We start from the raw sequence: 24,940 nt of genomic DNA on the forward strand, positions 1-24,940 counted from the left end.
AGACATCTATTTTTCAACTAAGCATTTATTGCTTTTTTGTGTGTGCCCAGAATTCCTTACTCCCTTCTTCTGATAGCAGTGCTTTCCCTTGCTTGTGGAATTGCCCTACACTATCTTTGAAATTGCCAGAGATAAATAGAGACCAAGGAGGGAGGGAGGGGGAGATAGTGAGAGTGAGAGTGTGAGTAAGAGGGACAGAGAGAGGGAGAGACAGAGTGAGAGAGATTGATTCTAATATTGTAGAGCCTCTGAAGACTCTAAAGCCATGTTGTAGATTTTCTGATTATATATGATCTAATACGTTCCAATTTTCTAAAGTTCAGAAAGTTGTTTAACACAGATTAACAAAAAATTGGAGAAAGGGGATTGATTTTCCTATAACACTAGAAGTATTTGGCCCTATGGGGCCTCTATAGAATGTGGCCAACCTCTAGTACCTCATGTGCCCTAGCACATTAACAGCATCTTAGAGGGATACAGCCAGAAGCACTCTAGTGGCAGAGACCAATGCCTTAAGAATTGGCAGCTGTGGAAACAAACAGCTTTAGCAGTACCAAGAGGCAACAAAAGTGGTTAGAAAGGGCACAGAAAATTTCAGAAGAAGTGAGGGGTATGGTGCCTTTGGCATGCAAGGCAGCACCCTTGACATTGACCAGACACAGCCATCCTCACAAAGTTTATAATCACTGACGTACCCAGCTATAGACATATTACTGAAAGGAGGGTGGGCAGGCTTCAAAAGAAGAGAGGGAAAAATTAGCAGACACCATGTGAAATCACAAGTAAGAAAACCTTTGGGGCCTCATAGAAACAGATGGGAATAGCAGCAGGTCTTCGACAGGCAGGCAATATTTGTGGTGGTTATAACTATAAATGTGACCCTGCTTTTACTGTCAGACTGAAGAGATCTGGGAAAAATGGGTTACACAAAACTTCACTTTCTCAACTGGCCAAAAACAAAAAACTAATGATGTCCGTGCTAAACACGAGAACAACACACTCATCTTGATTCATGTAGAGAGACAAGACTCATCAAGTCACTGGAGTTGACACAGGAACAATAAAGATAGAAACAGGTGCTTGTTAAGATTATATCCTTGGGAGGATCATCAAACGCTGAGCTGGCGCCAAGGTCAGGAACAGAGCCAGCGTCTAGAGGGAGCAGGACAATCAGACTGTGAGGAATGATCCAAGAAGAGAGCTCACCAGGGCTGGCAGAAGAAGCAAAGTCTCCACTTGTCCAGACTAATTTACTGTGGCAGGGTCACTTTAGATTCCCTGTCTGGGAGGCTGAGTTCACACGGTGCAGGGGCAAGAGCCTCAACCGAGAATCTAGGAAACAGGTTTACTTCCAAGCCACGTAGAAAGGAAGAACTCTATAACTCTCCAACTTGAGAGTTAGAAGACTACTTTCTAATCTCATCTTTCTAGTTCTTTACTGAAGCTATAAAGTAAGAGTATTTGCTTTTTTTTATTATGAGGATAAAATGAGATAGGGTAAAAGCATTTTGAAAAGCCGAAAGCTTTTAAAAAATAAAAAATCTTTTTAAAATACATAAGTCACTGTAGTTAGTGCAGTATGGGAGTGCCACGTAGCCTATGCAGCTCCAAACTTGCATGAACACTATCTCCCTCACCTTCGTCCTTCTCTTTCCTCTCTCTTCTTGGCCTATGCGCTTTCTTTACTTTCTCACATTATACAAGCAAGACATGTATAGCTGGCACATTCACACACACGAACATAACACACACACAAACATACACATACACATCATGGCTGCCACTCATCTCACCCAGTTTTCACTGGTCTAGGAGTGGCTGTTTGTGGCTGATGTCTGTTCTGATTGAATGTCCTTGCAGTACCAGTCTTCAAAGATTTTTAATGTCATCCCCATCTGTATGCATTGTGATTCTTTTCTCATGTATTTATACATACATATATATATATATATATGGTTGTTTTAATTTTTTTTGTTTTCATTTTTGTGTGTGTGAGAAAGATTGGCCTTGGGCTAACATCTGTTGCCAATCTTCCTCTTTTTGCTTGAGGAAGATTGTGCCTGAGCTAACATCTGTGCCAATCTTCCTCTATTTTGTATGTGGGATGCCGCCACAGCATGGCTTGATGAGCGGTGTGTATGTTCGAGCCCGGGATCTGAACCTGCCAACCCTGGGCCGCCGAAGCAGAGCACACAGACTTAACCAGTACACCACTGGGCCAGCCTCTATATGGTTGTTTTTAAACTTGGAAAAGAGGTGGACTATTATTGATTTTACCACTACACCGAACACATCCCCCACCCTCAACCTAAGGCCTTTTGGGTTGGACTTGAGGAGCAGTTTACTGCTCAATTTGTTCTAGAATATCCTAAGCAAAACAAGTATTTAAATAAATAATGGGGCTGCAAATAGAATTGGTCTCATTGGTACTATTTTACAATTTACTAATTATTGACAGGCATTTAAGCCGTTGACAGGGGAACATTAAGAGAATCCAGTGATTGGTGGGCAATAACTCCTCTGCTGGTTGCCCTCATCTTTAAGCGGAAGTTGAAGTTCCTCTAGAAATTTATTATTTAATATTTATAGAAAATTCTTCTCTTTGCACTAATATAAGAGCTTTTGTAAGATGCAAGGATGAGAATTTTGTATCTTTGCCAATATATGATGCTGATACAGGATTTAATTTAGGGTGTTTAAATTAAATCATTAACTGATGTAAGAAAACTCTCAATGAGTCAAATATTTTGGATCAGGGAATTCAACAGCATTTTATGAGGCTCTAATTAGAGCAGACACTGTGAAACATGTTTCAGTTTACAGCTACCACCATAGTCAGTACAATAAAATAGATCCTGGTAGTAAGAGCAAGTGTCTCCATGTTGTCATGAAGAAGATAGTGGTGCCAAAGAACCAAATTAGTTGTGGCAGTGCTCTTTAAATAACTACCAGTTATTATTTTCCTTCTGAAACCTCGTTATTCTGAAATGTAAATGAGTAGTTGATGATCCAATGAAGGAGAGAGGTTCCCGTCATTACAGAAATTCTGGGTGTAAATGAATTGGGCTTCAGCTGGTAAAACCTACTCACATGAAAAAATTAACACTTTAACAAATATGTAGGGAACTTGATTTTACTTAGAAGAGAAACTGAGTAAATTCTGAATGCATGTTGGCTTTGAAAAAATGATAACAAAAGAAGGAAAGAAATTACAAATTAATACAGTTTGTCTGCCTGAAAGAAGAAAAGGACCCAATCACACAAATTATGTAAACAGACTCAAGAAAAAAATAGAAAATCTCAACAGACCTATAACAAGTAAAGATCTGAACTGGTGATCAAAAACCTCCCAACAGGGGCCGGCCCGGTGGCGCAAGCGGTTAGGTGCGCGCGCTCTGCTGCGGCGGCCCGGGGTTCGCTGGTTCGGATCCCGGGCGCGCACTGACGCACTGCTTGGTAAGCCATGCTGTGGTGGCGTCCCATATAAAGTGGAGGAAGATGGGCACAGATGTTAGCCCAGGGCTGTCTTCCTCAGCAAAAAAAGAGGAGGACTGGCGGATGTTAGCTCAGGGCTGATCTCCTCACAAAAAAAAACAAAAAAAAAACAAAAAAAAACCTCCCAACAAAGAAAAGATCAAGACTAGATGGCTTCACTGGTGAATTCTACCAAACATTTTAAAAAGAAGTAATAGCAATTTCTCCAAACTCTTTAAAAAAAGAGGATCATTTCCTAACTCATTCTATGAGGCCAGCATTACCCTAATACCAAAGCCAGATAAAGACAGCATAAGAAAAGAAAATTACAGATCAATATTCCTTATGAATACAGATGCAAAAGTCCTCAACAAAATGCTAGCAAACCAAATCCAATGTCGTATTAAAAGGATTATACATGATGACCAAGTTGGATTTATCCCATGAATGCAATGGTGGTTCAAAATAGAAAATCAATCAATGAAACATACCATATTAATACAACAAAGTAATAAACCACATGATCATCTCAATTAACACAGAAAAGGCATTTGACAAAATCCGATACCTTTTCATGATAAAAACACTGAGAAAACTAGGAATAGGAGGGGACTTCCTCAACACAGGAAAGGGCATTTATGAAAAATCCACACCTAACATTATAGTGGTGAAAAACTAAAAGCTTTTCCCCTCAGATCAGGAGCAAGACAAGAGTGCCTGCACTCATTGCTGCTATTCAACATTGTAGTGGAAGTTCTAGCTAAAACAATTAGACAAGAAAAAGAAATAATAGGTGCCCAAATTGGAAAGGAAGAAAGAAAACTATCTCTATTCACAGATGATATGTTCCTATATATAGAAAATCTCAAATAACCTACTTTCCACAAGACAGCTACTAGAGCTAATAAACAAATTCAGCACAGTTGCAAGGCACAGGATTACCACAAAAAAATCGGTTATGTTTCTATACACCTGCAATGAACAATCAGGAAAGGGAATGAAGAAAGCAATTCCATTTATAATAGCAACTAAAAGAATAATATACCCTGGAATAAATTTAACTGAAGAGATGAAAAACTTATACACTGAAAACTCCAAAGTATTGATGAAAGTGATTAAAAAAAACCTAAATAAATGAAAAGACATCCCATGTTCATGGGTAGGAGGACTTAACATTGTTAAAATGTCAATACTACCCAAAGCAATCTATGGTTTCAACTCAATCCCTATCAAAATTCCAATGGCTTTTTTGGAAGAAATGGAAAAGCCAATCCTCAAGTTAATGTGGAATTCCAATGGGCCTCCAATAGCCAAAAGAATCTTGAAAAGGAACAAAGTTGGACAACTCAGACTTCTCGATTTTAAAACTTACTACAAAGCTATAGTAATCAAAACAATGTAGTACTGGCATAAGAATAGACATATAGGCCAGTGGAATAGAATTGAGAGTCCAGAAATAAATCTATGTATCTATGACCAATTGATTTTTGACAGGGTGCCAAATCCATTCAATCAGGAAAGAACAGATCTTTCAACAAATGGTACTGGGACAACTTGATTTCTACATGTGAAAGAATGAAGTTGGACCCTTACCTCACACCACATACAAAAATTAACTCGAAATGGATCAATGACTTAAATGTAAAATCTAAAACCAAAAAACTCTCAGAAGAAAATATAGAGTTAATTCTTCATGTCCTTGGATTGGATTCTTAGATGTGACACCAAAAGCACAAGCCACAGAAGAAAAAACAGGTAAATTGGATTTCATTAAAGTTAAAAACTTTTGTGCATTAAAGGACATTATCCTTTAATGCATTATTATTTCAAGAACATGAGAAGACATTCTACAGAATGGGAGAAAATATTTGCAAATCATATATCTGATACAAGTTTAATATCTAAATTATATAAAGAATTACAACTCAACAACAAAAAGATAAACAACTCAATTTTAAAATGGGCAAAGAGGGCCGGCCGAGTGGCACAAGTGGTTAAGTGCACGCGCTCCACTGTGGCTGCCTGGGGTTCGCTGGTTCAGATCCTAGGCGCACATCAATGCACTGTTTGTCAAGCCATGCTGTGGCGGTGTCCCATATAAAGTGGAGGAAGATGGGCATGGATGTTAGCCCAGGGCCAGTCTTCCTCAGCAAAAAGAGGAGGATTGGCAGATGTTAGCTCAGGGCTGATCTTCCTCACAAAAAATAAAAAAATGAAAAAAAAATTTTTTTAAATGGGCAAAGAATTCGAATAGACATTTCTCTAGAGAAGATATACAAATGGCCAACATGTGCATGGAAAGATTCTCAACTTTACTAGTTGTTAGGGAAATGCAAATGACAACCACAATGCAATACCACTTCACATCTACTATCATTGTCATAATAATAATTGTTTAAAAATGAAAAATAACAAGTGTTGGTGAGCATTTGTAGAAATTGTAATTATTATACATCACTAATAGGAATAGAAAATGGGCAGCCATTGTGGAAAACAGTTTGGTGTTTCCTCAAAAAGCTAAGCGTGGAATTACCACATGACTTGACAATGTCACTCATATGTATATACCCAAAAGCATTGAAACAGGGATTCAAACAGATACTTGTACACCAATGTTCACTGCAGAATTATTCATAGTAGTCAAAACCTGGAATCAAATCAAATGTTCATAAAGAGAAGAATGGATCAACAAAATGTGGTATATACACGCAAGGAATATTATTCAACCATAAAAACGAATGAAGTTTTAAAACATGTTACAACTTGTCTGACCTTGAAAATATTATGCTATGTAAAATAAACCACACAAAACGAGAAATATTGTATGATTCTAGTTATATGACATGTCTAGAATAGGCAAATTCATAGAGACAGAAAATATATTAGAGGTTACCTGGGAGTAAGGGGAGAGAGAATGGGGAGTCAGAGCTTAATGTTTACAGTTTCTGTTTCCAATGCTGGAAAAATTTTAGAAACAGTGATGTTGGTTGCACAACATTTTGAATGTAATTAATGCCACTGAATTGTACACTTAAAAATGTTTAAAATGTAATATTTTATGATATACATATTTTACCACAATAAAAATATCTAAAAATATTGTCCAAAATGGATCACACTCCTAAATGTAAAAGCAAAAACTCTAAAACTTCTAGAAGAAAACATAGGAGAAAAATCTTCGCTACAAAGATATCTTAGTTCACAAAAGTATTAAAAGTAAAAGAAAAAAATGCTAAAATGGATGTCATTAAAATTTAAAACATGTGCTCTTCTAAAAGCACCATTAAGAAGAAAGCAAGCTACATACTGGGAGAAATTATTCTTAATGCATGTACTGACCAAAAACTTGGATCCAGAATATATAAAGAACTCATACAGCTCTGTAGCAAAAAGACAATCCATTTAACAAAGGACAAAACATTTGAAGACACTTCTTAGAAAGGTACATACAAATAAGCAATAAACACATGAAAATATGTTCACCATCATTAGTCATCAGGGAAATATAAATAAAATCACAACAAGATATCACTATACAACTGTTAGAATGGTTAAAATTTAAAGCCTGACAATATCAATCATTGGCAAGGATATGTGGCATTTAGAATTCTCACAGTTGCTCCTGGGAATTGCTGCTGTAACATGTACAACCATTTTGGAAAGCAATTTGGCAATTTCTTAAATGTACACTTACCATAAGGTCCAGAAATTCCATTTTTGGCCAAGTTTCCCCCAAGAAAAGTGAAAATGTGTCCTCATGAAAAGTTATATACAATTGTTCACAGAAACTTTATTCATCATGGCCCCAAACCAAATTTACGTTTACCTAAAAATGTATAATTCCAATGTAAATTTAAATATTAATCTAAAAAGGTACAATAGGAAATAACCCAAATGTCCATCAATAGGTGAATGAATACACAAACTGTGGAAATCCTAATGCATGTATACAATGGAATAATATACAGCAGTGAAAGGAAGAAATTACTAGTACTCTCAACAATAATGCTGAGGGGGGAAAAGTTAGGCATAGAAAAGTTCATACTGTGTGATTTTAGTCAATGAAAGTTCTAAAGAAGATAGTGAACAGATTGGTGGTTGCCTAGGGTTGGCAGTTGAGATGAGTTGACTGGAAATAATCACAAGAGAACTTTTCGAGGTGATGGAAATATTCTATATCTGGATTCTGGCAGTGGTTACATAGGTGTATATATTTGTCAAAACTCACCAAAATATATGCTTAAATTGAATTATTATGCATAAATTATACATTAATAAAGATGATAAAAAATCAATGTCAGGAAAGAGATGAAGGCTCAGGAATATTTTAGATTAAAGAAGACTAGAGAGAGATAATAACCAAATGTAATGCTTGAACTTATTTGGATCCTGGTCAAAAAAAAGCCATACATAATATTCTTGAGACAAAAGGATTTTTAAAACTATATTAAATATCTTTGAACTTAGGCTGAGAGTAAATGGGTGTCCATTATACAATTCCATCAACTTTTCTATATTTGAAAACTTTCATAATAAAATATTTGGAAAAGTCAGTAGGTCAGTATTTACAATACGGGATAAACCATATGATTTACAATAATGTGGAAAAAAAATGCACAGCAAAAGGCCTGAAACTTCTCTCCAGTTGTAAACTTTTGTCATACTTGTGAGCAGTGGAACCGCTTCCCTTTTTTTCCCTTCATCTTTTAATTTTTAAATTTTTTTAATCTTTCTCAACTTCCCTCTATTTTCCAAATGTTATATATTGCTTTCATGAAAGAAATAGTTTTAATTTGAAAATCTAAAATTTAAGTAGCCATTTTGTTTCATGATGACAAACTATGGCCCAAATCAAATTTAAAGTACATATATGCTTTCTAGGGGTTCGTATCAAACCAGGTCAGAAATATCAATTGAAGGACTGCATGAACAAATCAACTATTTCTAAATCTTACTTTTATGATGTATGTGAAAATGTTTCATAAACAGAGAAAAGTTGTTTTACCATTACACGTATTACTCTCTATGGAAAGAAAGACACTATTAAAGAGATCAAGTGGTAAGAGAGATCTGTTTGCTAGATCAAAAATTACTTTCTCTTTTTGCTGAATTTTGCTCACATGATCAGAACCTATTTTGCACATCAAAACCTGCAGGAGCAGGTTTTGATGTGCAAAAGACAGGAGGACTGTCTTTCCTCACTGCACCGTCAGCACCACTGAACTTCGACTTTGTGAATCTCCTCCTCGCAACAACATGCCTCCTACAACCAACACTCCTAGAGACAGACTTTGTTCTTGAATTCTACGCCATTTTAAGATAACTTAATTGCTTATCCATGACTTTACTTTCAAAAAGTGGGCGATATTGATATTCAGCATTCCTTCAGGCACTTCTATCAGGATCCCCTTCATCTTGACTATTTTTCTCATCATGGAATCTTTCACCCAAGAAACATTTACAAAGTATCTATCATGTTCTAGATACTACTCTAGGCACTGAGAATTCAGTGATAAAAAAATATATATGGCCCTTCTCACACCATACATAAAAATTAACTTAAAAAAAATCGTAGGCCTAAATGTAAGAGCTACAACTCTAAAACTCTTAGAAGAAAATATGAGAGTAAATCATCGTGACCTTAGTTTAAGCAAAGCCTTCTTATTTAAAGCACTGAAAGCACAAGAGACAAAATAAGAATTAGATAAATCTGACTTCATCAAAATTAAAAACTTTTGTCCTTCAAACAACATCAAGAAAGTGAAAAGACAACTCACAGGATGGGAAAAAATATTTGCAAATCAAAAATCTGATGAGGGAGTTATAAGTGAAATGTATAAAGAGCTCCTACAATTCAATAATAACTAGATAAATAAAACGTACAAAGGATCCAAGAGACATTTCTTCAAAGGAGATCTACAAATGGCCAATAAGAACATTAAGAAATGCTCAATGTCATTAACCATCAGAGAAATGCAGGTCAAAACCACAAGAAGCTACTTCACACCCACTTGGATGGCTATAATCAAAAAGATAATAACAAGTGTTGATGAGGAGGTAAATTGTAACCCTCATGCACTGATGGTGGAAATGTAAGATGATACAGCTGCTTTTCAAAAGAGTTCTTCAAATGGTTAAGCACAGGGTTACCATATGACCCAGCATTTCCACTCTTAGGTATACACTGAAGGGAAATGAAAACATATGTCCACACAAAAACTTGTACATGAAAGTTCACAGCAGCGTTATTCATAATAGCCAAAAAGTGGAAACAACCCAAGTGTCCATCAACTGATGAATAAATAAAATGTGATATACCCATACAATGGAATATCCATACAATGGAATAAAGCTCTGATACATGCTCCAACATGATGAATCTTGAAAACATTATACTAAGTGAAAGAAGCCAGTCACAAAAGACCACATGTCGGTTGACTCTGTTTATGTGAAATGTCCAGAAAAGGCCAACTTATAGTGACAGAAAATAGATGAGTGTTTGGCTAGGAATGACAGGAGTGGGGGTGGGAAAGAGAGTGAAGTGGTTGGGGAGAAATGGCAAGTGACTGCTAATAGGTACAGATTTTCCTTTGGGATGATGAAAATGTTCTAAAATTGACTGTGATGACTGTTGCACAACTCTGTGAATACACTAAAAACCACTGAATTGTACGCTTTAAATGGATGAATCATATGATATGTGAATTATATCTCAACAAGGTGGTTATATTTTCAAAAAGTTGTATGAGGTCTCTGTCTTCATAATAGGACTTCATAACTAAAATGTCTGAATTTCATGACATGGGATCAGAGAAAATAACAAACAAATAAATATACCATGTAATCTGTGTTAGTGACAAATACCATTGAGATAGGAGAACAAAGCAATGTGATAGGACTGATTGGAGAAAGGGGTAATTTAAAGTGGTAGGAATGAGGCGAGACTGGAAGCCAGAGTGATTGGAAGCAGCAAGCCCTGCAAGTATGTAGGCTGAGTGTAGATTCTCAAAGCCCATTCCATTCATCGCAACTCTTAGGAAAAATATGGCTTCCATATCGATACAATGTATGTAATTGAAAATCAGTGTGGATAACAGAAATAAAGATCTAAGACTTTATTAATTTACTGATCTTCTTATGTATTCAGTTAATGGATGGGAGATGGTGCAACAAATTTAAAATAATGGATAATCTAATGGGTTTTGGAAAGCAGTTAATATACAAACATACACTCACACATACAAAGCACCTGCCATTCTCACACACAGGCACTTTCCCTTTGGCTCAGTCTCTGCGGTAAACTGCCAAAGCTCCAGGTGAGCAATGGTGGTGATGGGGATGTTATGAATATTCCACAAAATAAAATTCATGTAATGGTTGCCAGAGTGATATAAAATCTGGAGAGCCTGAGAGTCACACTTAGTCACAGGGCAGCTATGCCAGTTTTGAGAATATGGTACTGACAGACATTAGTGATGTGGATGTCAAGGTGATGAAATTCATTTATACATGCTTGGTCAAAATGTAATTAGAGAGAATTGATCCATTTCGGCAAAGACTGGTTCCAAACTGAATGTGCCCTCACTTGGAATCTTGGCACCGTGTGCTGCTGAAACAGCCCTTGACGAGAAGCAGCACAAACTACAGATTGTTCCAGAACACAGAAGCCGTGCAAGTCAGGGAAGTGGCTCTGGGCAGCCCCAGCCTGCAACTAGACAGCCAGGTTTCCATAGAGGTGTTCTGTGCTTACTTCATACTTTATATCCTAGTTCTAGTTCCACGGGCCAGGATACAAGGCTGTTGGGGACACAGCAGTGCTTTGTGCTTTCTTTGGGGCTCAATTTACCTATGAAATGGGTAAAATAATTTATTCACTGACATTCTTTCAAGAAATCAAAAAGGAGTAATTTACAAACAGAATTAAAAAGATGTGTGATTGTGTTAGAACGGAGAACAACAGAATTTTACACCAAGCTCTGCAGGTTCTTCTGAAGAAAGGTATTTCACATGCTATGCTTCATCACCTTCAAATTACCCCTTGTCACAGGCATGGAAAACAATTCACATGCAGACACTACTCCAGTCACGAAGACAAAGAAGTGCTGTTCAAAGAAAGGTTTAAAATGAGAATCTGTGTATATTATTCTTGTTGAACTGAAGGCTGCTTTCAGAAAAATCGAATATAACAATCTAAATTTTCAAAATATATGTATCGATGATGATTATTACTGTAGGTGAGGAGTAGGGCCTAGAGTGAGAGTAGAAATGAAGACCTGCAAAATATATGCCTAAATATTTGAAAGTTAGAAATAAAACTATTAAATCTTTCAGTAAAATATGTTCTACCTTGATGTATATACTTTCAAAATAACCTGAGAGGCCAGGCTCAAATTCATAATTCTTGAACTCGTGGAGTTTTGCTCTAGAATGTAATGGCACAAGGAGACTTGGCCCCTGGCCCTGGCCATCTCCCTTCTCTTTCATCACCCATTCCATCCAGAACCGGAGGGGCCTTGTATCCTTGTGTCATTGCCCAGCTCAGTTGTTCAAGCTCTGACCCCACAAGGAGCTGCCTCTAGGTCGCCTCTCAAGCACTTGGACAGATGGACCCAGGAAAAGTCCTGTGCAGGTGCGAGGAGGGACCAGAGGTTGTTGATTTAGGAAATTCCATGGTCCTGGGATCCTGAAGTATAGCCTTGAGGGGGTACAGCAGGCTTTGGAGCATGTATCACTGGCTCCACTGACTCCTTAACCCATGGTGATGGATCTGACTGGAGGAGAGCCAGAGTGGGACGCTTTCAAGCAGGAGGCCTGGGGTGGGAGCCTCTCTCACCCAGGTCTGAGAGCAGTACTATTCACTGGCAAAATGACTAACTTTTTAAGTAAATTTACTCAATATTTTCTTAAAGTAAGAAGCTTTTCATTGAATTAAAAATAAATCAGTTAAAAAAAGAGAAAAAGACAGGTAAGATGTTTCATCAACACACTCATTACATAAGGGAATGTTCACATATTGTAGACATTCGTATTTGTTGGTGAACTGCTTGAAGACTACATTTGGACAATTTAGTCTAAAGCACTGTTACACTGATCAGGCAGAAACAGAGAATGAGTCTGAATTATTAAAATAATTCATCTTGGATTGTTTGGCTATGAAGACCTGACCAATTTGTGTTGAGAATAGAATTCTGGCGAATTCTTCCTGTCTGAAGGGCCCTTTGTAGGTGTCTGTGAATATGTTAATATCATATTCTCAGATATCTAAAAGAGAAGTTGTTTCTAATTGCTATTCAGAAATAGTCACTGCCTATGAGCTGACTGATGTGTAGTAGAGTCTTCTTCTCCTGAGGCCTGGAGAAGACAAGCGCTTCCCAGGAAAGAATTCTTCATTCAAGTCATTCACCCATAGCATTAACAACCTCCTTTAGGCTCTGAACTACAGTGAGATTCCAAAACCTTACTCTTTATAAAGGTGGCTTACTAAAAGTGGGCTGACCTTGATTTCCCATACTTCTTTAGCATTGAACAGGGGTGATTGCTAAGTGTTCTCATCACTGGCTTTGCTTTAAGAATGCTGCGGCTTTGACTTGTATTGTATCTCTTGCAATTCAGATCAATGATGTCACAGAAAAGGACAATCCTAACAAGGAAGAACACTATTTACAGTTGTCAAAAATGACATAACCTACAGCAATGTTATTTGGCTTGAAAACATTGTATTATACTTCTCTTGAAGTTCTGTGTTTCCCTTGAAGCCCTTACACCTTCAACTGAGGCTCTCCTTGAAGTAAGAGAACACGGTTATCCTGTGTAGCAGATACTCTGGCTGGGTACTTAATTTCCACTCCCTTTTCTTGTTTTCTAAGGGAAAAGGGAATCCAGTTTTACTCAAGTGTCAAAGTGCTGAAATGAAAATACTTATTTTCCCAGTTCTCCTTCCAGCTAGGGGTGGCCATGCAGCACAGTTTGCGTCAATAAGATATGGCAGATTAGCCTGGAAAGAGCTTTCTTTCCTGAATAATGTCTGATTTGGAGAAAGCACATTGCCCTTTGATTTTCACATTTCTTTCTGCCTGGAATTTGAACATGATGCTCAGACGTAGAATGTCTATCTTATAATCAGGAGGAAGAAGGCCATGTGTTAAGAAGAGCAGAGCAGACACTAGAAGGAGCCTGAGTCCTGAGTAACAATATGGAGGAGTTGCAGGAGCCTGAACTTCCTACTTCCAGACTTCTAACAAGAAACAATCTGACTTGTTTGTTAGATTTTGTTAGTCACAGCCAAATGAATTCCTAATTCATACATCCTATCTGAATCACATGCCCATTTGTCTCCAAATAAAAACACAGTCCTGCCAAATAAAGTGAAACAGAACAGAAAACTCTGCTGTAGATCTAGTGAATTATTCGAGTTGAAGTTGTGTGCAGGGAGGTTTTCATGGTCAGTGTATTTTAGTGTTTTCTAAGGCTTTGAAAATTGGTAATTAAAGAACAAAAACAATGGAAACCCTCAGTTAAACGTAATGCAACCAGAACGCATCCCTCTCATGCTATACAGCAGAGTGTGCTGAAGAGAAATACAACTCCAGAGTGATGCATTTGTGGGCAATAATTACATCTCCAAAGGAATCATAGAAAGTGTTTGGGCTTTCAGAAGTGGACTGCTTTATAATTTGCTATAGTTCAGGAATTTTTAGCAAACTACTTGGTTTATCAGGTTGAATCTGCTCACCACAATACAAATAACATGCAGAGTTTGGAGGGAGTTGATGCCTTTCATAGAGAGAGTATACTTTTTAGAATTGCTCTCAAATGCTGGTAGCAGACAACAGGAGAAAAGATGTTTCTCATCTTTTTGATGAGACATGATGTTTCAAGATGGCTGAAACTCCTCCCACATACAAGAAGGCAAGAGGGAGGTAGTACAGGGAGGAATGGGGATTCTGAGCTTCAGGGACCGCGGATCCTTCAATCTTCCTGCTCTGGTCTTCTTAGCTGTCTTCCACTCTCAGTATCCTTGAAACTCAGGAGGATGCTGGAGTTGCAGTCCTCATGTCTATATTCCACATAGGACGTAAGAGGATGTAGGGAGAACACTCACAAAAGAGGGCCCAGTTTGCTGTCTGTAGCTTTGTTAAAGACCTTTCATTTCAGACAAGTTCCACCTGACAATTTCTGCTTACATCTCATTGGCCAGCCCTGGGTTCCATGCACACTAATTATAAAGGAGGTTGGAAAATACAATCCTTTGGCCAAACACTGTTGCCCTGAGAAAATTAACGTTCTCTAAAGAAGAAGAGAAGAAGGGCATATTGGGTAGGCTGGCAGCAGTCTCTTCACAGCCCACTACTTGGCCCCCAGCACCCTTGCGCACTGTTCTGTGTGGCTTCTGGTTTGCCCTCCATGAGGTGCTTCCTCACCCTTAACCCTCCTCCGCCTTTCCTCCATGTCCGTATCCAAGGTGGGCACTGGAGAGGCTCCTTCCTGGGGTTTCACAGTTCCACAGCACACTCCCTGCAAGGGCAGATTCTGGCTGGAGTTCTTGGATCTGATCATTAACAGGCTGTTAATGGATGAGCTTGGGTTTCTTCGGACAAACATTTCCCTCAAAAATTTAATCAGCTTCCAATCAATGTTTTTGCATAAGTAATCACAGCAAAAGCCTTTGCCTAATCATATGTTTTTTTTAATTGATGTTTTAATAGTTTATAACATTGTGAAATCTTGGGTTGTACATTTTTGTTTGTCCATCACCATATATATGTCTCGCTTCACCCCTTGTGCCCACCCTCTACCCCCATTGCCCCTGGTAACCACAATACAGTTTTCTCTGTCCACGTGTTGGTTTATATTCCACATGTGAGTGACATCATACAGTGTTTGTCTTTCTCTTTCTGGCTTATTTCACTTAACATAATACCCTCCAGCCCCATCCATGTTGTTGCAAATGGGACGATTTTGTCTTTTTTTATGGCTAAGTAGTATTCCATTGTATATATATACCATATCTTCTTGATCCAATCAACAGTCAACGGACACCTAGGTTGCTTCCACTTCTTGGCTATAGCGAATAATGCTGCAATGAACATAGGGGTGTATAAGCCTCTTTGGATTGTTGATTTCAGGTTTGTTGGATAGACACCCAGTAGTGGGATAGCTGGATCATAGGTTATTTCTATTTTTAATTCTTTGAGGAATCTCCATACCGTTTTCCAAACAGGCTGCACCAGTTTGCATTCCCACCAGCTGTGTATGAGGGTTCCTGTTTTTCCACATCCTTTCTAACATTTGTTGTTTTTTGTCTTGGTGGTTATAGCCATTCTAACGGGTGTGAGGTGATATCTTAGTGTTGTTTTGATTTGCATTTCCCTGATGATTAATGATGTTGAACATCTTTTCATGTGCCTATTGGCCATCTGTATATCTTCCTTGGAGAATTGTCTGTTCATTTCCTCTGCTCATTTTTTGATCGGGTTGTTTGTTTTTTGTTGTGCAGTGTGTGAGTTCTTTATATATTATGGAGATCAACCCCTTGTCAGATATATGTTTTGCAAATATTCTCTCCCAGCTGGTGGGTTGTCTGTTCATTTTGATTCTGGTTTCATTTGTCTTGTAGAAGCTCTTTAATTTGATAAAGACCCACTTGTTTATTTTTTCTTTAGTTTCCCTAGTCTGGGTAGGCAAGTCATCTGAAAAGATTCCTTTATGACCAATGTCAAATAGTGAGTTGCCTATATTTTCTTCTATGAGTTTTATAGTTTTAGGTCTCACTTTCAGGTCTTTGATCCATTTTGAGTTAATTTTTGTGAATGGCAATAGCAGGTGGTCCACTTTCATTCTTTTGCATGTGGCTGTCCAGTTTTCCCAACACCATTTATTGAAGAGACTTTCCTTTCTCCATTGTATGTTCTTAGCTCCTTTGTCAAAAATTAGCTGTCCATATATGTGTGGTTTTATTTCTGGTCTTTCAATTCTGTTCCATTGATCTGTGTGTCTGTTTTTGTACCAGTACCATGCCGTTTTGATTATTATTGCTTTGTAGTATGTTTTGAAGTCAGGGATTGTGATGCCTCCAGATTTGTTCTTTTTCTTAGGATTGCTTTAGCTATTCAGGGTCTTTTGTTGCCCCATATGAATTTTAGTATTCTTTTTTCTATTTCTGTCAAGAATGTCAGTGGGATTCTGAGTGGGGTTGCATTGAATCTGTAGATTGCTTTAGGTAACATAGACATTTTAACTATGTTTATTCTTCCAATCCATGTGCATGGGATGCCTGTCCATTTCTTTATGTCATCATTGATTTCTTTCAATAATGTCTTGTAGTTTTCATTGTATAGGTCTTTCACCTCCTTGGTAAGATTTATTCCTAGATATTTTATTCTTTTTGATGCAACTGTAAATGATACTATCTTTTTGAGCTCTCTTTCTGTTAGTTCGTTATTAACATACAGAAATGCAACTGATTTTTGTAGATTGGTTTTGTGCCCTGTGACTTTGCTGTAGTTGTTGATTATTTCTAATAGCATTCAAATGGATTCTTTACGGTTTTCTATATATAAAATCATGTCATCTGCAAGTAGTGAGAGTTTCACTTCTTCGTTGCCTATTTGGATTCCTTTTATTCCTTTTTCTTCCCTAATTGCTCTGGTCAAAACCTCCAGTACTATGTTGAATAGGAGTGGTGAGAGTGGGCAGCCCTGCCTCATTCCTGTTCTCAGAGGAATGGCTTTCAGTCTTTCCCTGTTGAGTGTGATGTTGGCTGTGGGTTTGTCATAAACAGCCTTTATTATGTTGAGGTACTTTCCTTCTATACCCATTTTGTTGAGAGTTTTTATCATAAATGGATGTTGTATCTTGTCAAATGCCTTCTCTGCATCTATAGATGACCATGTGGTTTTTATTCTTTGTTTTGTTGATGTGGTGTATCACGTTGAATGATTTGCAGATGTTGAACCATCCGTGTGTCCCTGGTATAAATCCCACTTGATCATGGTGTATGATCTTTTTAATGTATTGCTGTATTCGGTTTGACGATATTTTGTTGAGGATTTTTGCATCTATGTTCATCAGTGATATTGGCCTGTAATTTTCCTTCTTTGTATTGTCTTTGTCTGGCTTTGGTATCAGGGTGATGTTGGCCTCGTAGAATGATTTAGGAAGTGTTCTATTTTTTGGAATAGTTTGAGAAGGATGGGTATTAAATCTTCTTTGAACGTTTGGTAAAATTCACTGGAGAAGCCATCTGGTCCTGAACTTTTATTTTTTGGGAAGTTTTTGATTACTATTTCAATCTCTTTACTTGTGATTGGTCTATTCAGATTCTCCATTTCTTCTTGGTTCAGTTTTGGGAGGTTGTATGCCTAATCATATTTTTAATAATATATTTGATGATTTTACTAGACATCAAGCTAGTCAGATTTTTCTATTTTTCTTTCAGCTTTGTAAGGTTTGTCTTTCAAGCGTTGGTGCTGCCCAATGAAACATAATGAGTTGCACCTCAGACTCCAAGCAGAATTTAAACTCTTCCTGCCAAAAAAAGCTTAAGTAACCCTCACCAAAGTAAGGAAGGAAGGCTGGCGGGGAGAGGGCAAAGAAAAAAATCAAGAAGTACTCAGAAAAGAAATACAGTTAAGTGAAAGTATTACATACTCCAGAAATTTGTGTGTTTTCTTCAGAGCATGTCAGAGAAATGCAAAACCTTCTAAAGAAATTGTGGTAGGCAGAATAATGCCTCCCACCCCCAAAGATGGCCACGTTCTAATCTCCAGAACCTATGAATATGTTATGTTACATGGCAAGGGGGAATTAAGGTTGTAGATGGAATTAAGTTGCTAATCAGCTGTCCTTGACATAAGGAGATCATCTTGTATTATCCTGGTGGATCCAGTGTAATCACAATGTCCTTAAATGGGGAAGAGGGAGGCAGAAGGGTCAGAAACAGAGAGACAGGATCATGAAAAAGACCTGACTGGCCATTGTTGGCTTTAAAGATCAGGGAGGGCCATGAGGACGGCAGGCCGCTGCTGGAAAGCCTCTCTTGCTGGAAAAGGCAAGAGAACAGATTTTCCCCTAGTGCCTCCAGGAAGGAACTCAGCACTCCTATAACTTGATTTTAGCCCAGTGAGACCCATTTTGCACTTCTGACTTCCAGAACTGTAAGATGATAAATTTGTGTTGCTTTAAGCCACTAAATTTGTGGTAATTTATTACAGAAGTAAATGGAAACTAATACATGGATCTATAAAGACTCAATAATTAGAATGATCTTTGAATGTTTGCAGATTCAAGGCAAGAAGCAGACTTCCCAGCAGAGATAAAGTAGACTAAGAGCAGCGCAGGATGTGTGGACAGGGGTAAATATAAGATCAGAGCAGAGGGGTTCTGCAAGCCTCACTTCTGAGGGGTTGTTACTAGCTTCTTAGAGAAGAGGGTTGGGTGACTTGTGTCTGTTAAGGTTTGTTATATGCAAGCATGATGTTGATAGTTTTTAAATTTAAATTCTACTATAATAAACCAATATCTATACATTATTATGAACTAAAGTCCATACTTTATTCGTATTTCCTTAGTTTTTACCTAGTGTCTTTTTTCTGCTCCAGGATCCCATCCAGGATCCCACAGTCCATTCAGCCATCACATCTCTTTAGGCTCCTCTTGGCTGTGATGGTTTCTCAGGCTTTCCTTGTTTTTGATGACCTTGACAGCTTTAAGGAGCACTGATCAGGTACATTGTAGGATGCCCTTCTATTAGCATTTATCTGATGTTTTTGTCGTGATTAGACTGGGGTTATGGGTTTTGAGGGAGGAAGACCACAAAGATAAAGTGCCATTTCAATCACATCACTTCAAGGATACATACTCTCAACATGACATCTCTGTGATGTTGCTGTGAACACCTGGAGGCTGACAGAGTGTCTGTCAGCTTTCCCCACCGTTAAGTTCCCTTTTTTCCCCCTTTCCACACTCTCCTCTTTAGAAGGATGTCACTATGCACAGCTCACACACAAGGGGTGGGGAGTTATGCTCCACCTCCTTGAGGGCTGAGTATCTACACAAATTATTTGAAATTTTTCTGCACAGGAGATTTGTCCATTCCTCTCCATTTATTAATTTATCCAATTATTTATTTATATCCGTATGAACTCAAGGATATTTATTTTATGCTTTGCGTTATAATCCAATACTCTTTCACTTATTTTTGTCACTCGAATTGTTCCAGCTTTGGCCATGGGGAGCTCTTTCAGTTGGCTTCTGAGTCCCTTTGACATACCCCATCCACGTGGGTCTTCCTTGTTTTTTTTTTTTCTCCATAATATTGATAGTTTTCATTACAGAGTGTATGTTCACTCACTAACAACGAATTGTTATATATAGGTATGAAACTGTGAGCCTTGTCTAGGTTTTACAGTCAATATTACAATGTTGAGAATGAGTAAAATCAGGAACCAATAAATAGTCCACCTTTGAGAATAACGAATGAACAATGCACATTTCTTCCTGAGTTTGCTACATATTATACTTGTATTCCACGAAGGTATAAGATAACATAAGAAATGTGAAACCAATATGAGTATTTTTGTGAAAGGAATGATATGATAAAGATCATATTTAAGGTATTTAGGGAACAGGAAAAACACGGATGAATGTAGGGAAACAGAATTACCTGAGTACCCTTTTTGAAAAAAGGGAGAAAAATAAAATTGGAAATGTGCCTCAACTTAAGCAGAAAAGTAGCTTTAATTAAAGAGAGATGGTGAAGCAAATCCCTTGGACTGAAAAGTACTTTTATTTATTTTCGGCTTCATGTTGTAAATCAATTTCTCTTTGCCTAGAAGAGAAGCCAAGGATACTGCATATCTACCACTCAGGAAAACAAACAAAGAACAAGGCTGGTAAGTAACTGAGTTGAAACAAATTTCTAATAAGGCTAAACTGTGACTCTAAGAGGACATTTTGCTGTGTTCTGTTTTCTTGCCTTCAATGCAAAAAAGGATCAGATCACTGTCACTGTCAAATTGTTTTATTATTCATCCAAAATGTAGAAATGCTTAGATTATTGTAACAGGTAATAAAATATGAGAGGAACAGAAAATAATGATTGTTTTTACTATTAATTATTTTCAGTGTCACTAAACTTTAAATAAACTTATTGGGATTTTAAAAATTTATTTCCCACCCAAAATCTTACTTCATTTTCCCCAACACTATGAAAACCTCAGTATGATTTTTCATATTCAATGGAGTAGCTTGATAGTTGGCTTCCTATAGCAAAAATTAAAAGCAAGCTTAAATAAAATATTTTTTCTGACATATTTACAATCAATGCATAATGCATAATTTTGTTTAAATCCAGTTTGTGGCAAATCACACACAAGGTAATGAAGAAAAGAACTAGAATGAAGACAGTGCAAATAAAGAGGAAAGATGAATATGAGGGAAATTCAGGGAATCTGACAGACAAACGTAATTCCGACTTTCTGAATGTGGAGAATCGCCAGATTTCACACATTACAGACTTTTAAGGTTGAAATTAATCTCTGGGAAAATTTTAGAATAAATTATTAAATAAACAGATTGTGACCCATTAGAAAAGAAATGTTCTCTGGACTCTAATATGGATTCACTAAACAAGATGTTCTAAAATAACTGTGTTTCTTTACCATTAGGATTAGGATAAATTAGAGCTGTACCAAGGCTATCACATGACTTCATTTCAACAAACCATTTGACAAAAAGCTCTGTGTTATCCCCGTGGGTAAGAAGTTGGTAGGAAGGTGGGGGGATAGCCGGGTCACTTAGATACACCACGAGTTAAAGAAGCTTACCGGCAGAGATGTTGTTTAATGGCTCCTTATTAACCTGTAAGAAGTCTCTAGCAAAGCTTCTCTAGATACTTGTCTTGGTCCTGTGCCCTTTACCATTTTTGTTTTTGGTTGAAGACAAAGCAAAGTCAATACATTTTCACGTGCATCAGTGTTTGAATGGCTATCTCCTATGGTAAGTGTTATTCTTAAAAGTCAAAATCATCATAACAAGTAGATTGAAACCAATGAAAGGACGTTCACTAGCAATAAAGATATAGTCCTGCACTTCTATGAAAATCAAGCCTACAAATACAAAATGAAAAAGATTTGACTTTTGTGGCAATACATTTAAAAAAAAATCTGACACTTTCATTGACCACAATCTTAAAATGAGTCAATTTATGAAGCAGTTAACCCCCCCAACTCCCTAAAGGCAACATCGTTTTGGTCTCTGTTCAAGAGACAGAAACTAAGATTATAGATCAATATTCTGTGCCCATAAGCCCTACCTGTAATGTTATCTTTTCCATTTTCATTCCCAGATTTTAAGACAAACATTCGCTCACTGTAATATGCTCAGAGAAGGTGTATTTGGACGTGGAGGAATTGGAAATAAGATCGCATGATGAACAGTCCATGTTTAGCCCAACAAGGAAGTAGCATGTTTAGTTCAACAAGAGAAAACTAAAGGCAAGTATAATCATTGCTCTCAAATGCTTGGAGAGCTGTCGTGTGGAAGAGGGAACAGACTTGCTCCATGCCGTTCCATCAGATAGCTAAAAGAAGTGAGATTTTGTTTCAACATGCTGGAGAATCTCCTAACCATTAGAGCTGAGAACAGCCTAGCATGGTTGGAGGTGGTGGACTTGAGAGGGGATTGCTGTGCTGAGCAGAGTTGACAATTGATCTCTGAATTCCCCTCCAACTCTGAGATCCCCCATAAAGGTATTCAATAAGACTAAACTAATCAGCTGCTTCCCACGCCTGCCCCAACCCTATCCCACAGAGAATGACTGTAAGCCTGAATGGATTCCACGAACAGAAAACAGGCGGTCTTTTGCCAGGTGAGCATTCAACGACAGTCACCAGATGTGCACATGTGCCATGTCCTGTGCACTCAGAGAACTTACAGTTTAACAGGGTGAGGATGGGGTAGAATCCTTTACCCTAAATATAGCTATGTTTCTTATTGGATTGTTTTCAAATTCACCTCCCCCTGACTGTGTAGGACTTTATCAGTGGTTCTCTTAAGACCTCTATTGCAGTCTCTTATTATTATTATTGTTTTTATTTTTACTGTCATTGTGTCCTTGTAATTTCCAGAATTTCCCAACAAAATGCTCTAATGTAGCTTACTGAGCATAATTTATCATGTCCACTCTAGTCCCAGTCAATAAGATTTTGGTAAATTCACAATAAAATGCACTTAAAAGCTTGATTGTAAAAATAAGATAAAAAAACTCAAGAATTATGTAAGAGAGGGAGAGAAAAAGGGTAATTTGTACTAGAAACCAAGATTAAACATATTTTGCTTTATTTGTTTGTCTCTGGGTTTCCTAACAACCATGGCAAAAGGAAAATTAATAGATTATATGGATGCTATTAATAATTTTGGTGAGCACATTTATTTTTCAGGATAGACAACAATTTTTATTTTTGGCACTGAACTCAAAGATGAATATAGTGTATTAATTTTATGTAAAAGTTTTTAAACAATGTAATGAATCATGTGTTATTTAAATTGAGATATAATTGACGTATAACATTATATTAGTTTCAGGTGTACAACATAATGATTTGATATTTTTATGTATTGTGAAGTGATCACCACAATGAGTCTAGTTAACACTCATCACCACACATAGTTACAAGTTTTTTTCTTATGATGATAACTTTTAAGATCTACTCTATTAGCTACTTTCAAATACACAATACAGTATTATTAACTATAGTCACCATGCTGTACATTATATCCCAAGGACTTATTTTATAACTGGAAGTTTGTACCTTTAAACCACTTTCACCCATTTTGCCCTCCCCCCACTCCTGCCTCTGGCAACCACCAATCTGTTCTCTGTGTCTCTGAGTTCAGTTTTATTTAGATTCCACATATAAGTGAGATCATACAGTATTTGTCTTTCTCTGTCTGACTTATCTCACTTAGCACCCTCCAGATCCATCCATATTGTCGCAAATGGCAAGATTGTCACAAATAGCAAGGTCTCTTTGAAACAGACTTCATTCACTGTACCCGGCCTGCGCTACTTTACTGGTTGTTGGTGTATGAGGCAGCTGTCTAAAGTTAGCAGTGCTGAACTCTGGGTACACATCCCCTTCCCACCTTCTATTTTCTCCCCAAAGAACATTTATCCCCTTTACCATTATTTTTATTTTTAACAATCCATTTTAATTTTTGGATCTTCTTGAGAATTATATTTTAAAGAGCCGAACAGTTAATCCATTTAAAAGTTTTGTTGTTTTTGTTGTAGGTGTAAAGAATGAGAAACTCATATCTGGGAAAATTACCCTCTATTTTTTGCTCTCTTACTCTTGGGCACTTCGGGATTTAAAGGTGCACAGTGACAGGCTGCTTTGATCATCCTGCCATGCCCATCACCATCATATTAATGTTCAGCTCAACGTTTCCCTCTCTGTCCAGGAAGGCACGTTGCCCAGGTATAAGGGCTTAATCTTTTTGGTTTTATCCTAAAACCTTCTCTTTTTCATCCGGATTCATTTTTATAACTGGCTGGGAAAAGCCGCAGGCTCCGTCCTTGTGAAGCACATGGCCATCTGCTGCTCATCTGCTCATAGGAAGGGGAGTGAGCTGCCACCCTCAGGGGCTGGGATCCTGGCACCATGCAGTGGCCAAGAGAAGGCCACCTGGTGTGTGCAACAAAAGCGGTCTCCATACAGGCTTCACAGACGGATCCCGGTAACTGCCCAGTTGGGAGTCGTCCCTAGACTGAAGGTCAGAAATTCTTTCATTTCCACCTAAACCTGACCATTTTATTCTCTCTGAAATGTCACCTCCCACTGTCAAATGAGGCAGCAAGTTTATGCATGGCTCTGATTTCTGAAATCAAATCGCCACTGATCTGTAAGGGATGCTTTTGCAACCATGAAAAAGAGCAAGGAGATACACAAATGATGGCTTACTCATTTCATATGCTCTTCTCGCCCTAAATCATGTTTATTGAATGCTTAGCATAGACTAGTTTCCTGCTAAATAGTTGTATCCAGGGACACCTGGTCCCCACAGCTGACACAATACATCATCAAAGGCCAACCTGAGATGATTTGAGCAGTTTTTCTCATTTCCCTCTCTGGAATATCAGAGTCATGGCTATGGGGAGCAACAAAAAGAAGCTAAGCAATTTTGAGTACAGACGCCTCCCAGGGATGTCTTCATTTAAATTTTCCCCTAATGAAGTCCATTTTGATTGCTGGTAATGTTATAATATGTCACTGTTGAAAAAAATCAATGAAATTTTCTTTTCCTTCTGGAGCCTAAAGAATGTTGAGATTTTCCAAAAGTAGAGCCCACTGCCGGATCTTAAAAGTAAGCCATTAGACTTGCACTGGCTCAGTTAGTCAGACCGCCCACTCCTGAACTGTAGTCTTCAATTGAGTAGAAAATGAAACTTGGCACCTTAAACAGA

This window comes from Diceros bicornis, chromosome 6, assembly GCF_020826845.1.
Source record: "Diceros bicornis minor isolate mBicDic1 chromosome 6, mDicBic1.mat.cur, whole genome shotgun sequence".
NCBI classification, from domain to species: Eukaryota; Metazoa; Chordata; class Mammalia; order Perissodactyla; family Rhinocerotidae; genus Diceros; species Diceros bicornis.